Consider the following 912-nt stretch of genomic DNA (forward strand, 5'->3'; position numbering starts at 1 on the left):
AGTAACATAATTAGGAAAAAGAATTAATATACTAATTGAGGATTTAAATTACATGGAGATAACAGTCTCACTCGGTGCCGGGGAAGGTTATGGAATGGATAATCTCAGGACCCATCATGGACCAATTAAAGGTCAACCAGGGGATCAGGTCCAGTCAGCATGGGTTTATGAATGGTAGATCCTGTTTGACAAACCTGGCTTCGTTCTATGACAAGGTGACCCACATAATGGATGAAGGCAAAGCTGTCAATGAGATCTACTTGGACTTCAGTAAAGCCTTTGATACTGTCCCCCACAGCATCCTTGTGGAGAAGCTGGCTGCCCATGGTTTGGATGGGCGTATGCTCTGCTGGGTGAAACGCTGGCTGGATGGCCGGGCCCAAAGAGCTGTGGTCATGGAGTTAAATCCAGTTGGCTGCCAGTCACAAGCGGTGTCCCCCAGGGCTCGGTACTGGGGCCACTTCTATTTAACATCTCTATTAACCATCTTGATGAGGGGTTGAGTGCACCCTCAGTAGGTTTGCAGATGACATCAAGCTGGGAGGGAGTGTTGATCTGCTGGACGGGAGAAAGGCACTACAGAGGGATCTGGATAGGCTGGATCAATGGGCCAAGGTTAACCGTGTGAGTTTCAGTAGGGCCAAGTGTCGGGTCCTGCATTTTGGTCACAACCCCAGGCAACCCTACAGGCTTGGGGAGGAGTGGCTTGAAAGCTGCCTGATGGAAAGGGACCTTGGTGTTCTGATGGACAGTCAGCTGAATATGAGCCAGCAGTGTGCCCAGGTGGCCAAGAAGGCCAATGGCATCCTGGCTTGGATCAGGAATGGTGTGGGGAGCAGGACCAGGGAAGTCATCCTGCCCTGTACTCGGCACTGGTGAGGCCTCACCTCGAGTGCTGTGTTCAGTTTTGGG

Source organism: Meleagris gallopavo, chromosome 6 (assembly GCF_000146605.3).
Source record: "Meleagris gallopavo isolate NT-WF06-2002-E0010 breed Aviagen turkey brand Nicholas breeding stock chromosome 6, Turkey_5.1, whole genome shotgun sequence".
Lineage (NCBI taxonomy): Eukaryota > Metazoa > Chordata > Aves > Galliformes > Phasianidae > Meleagris > Meleagris gallopavo.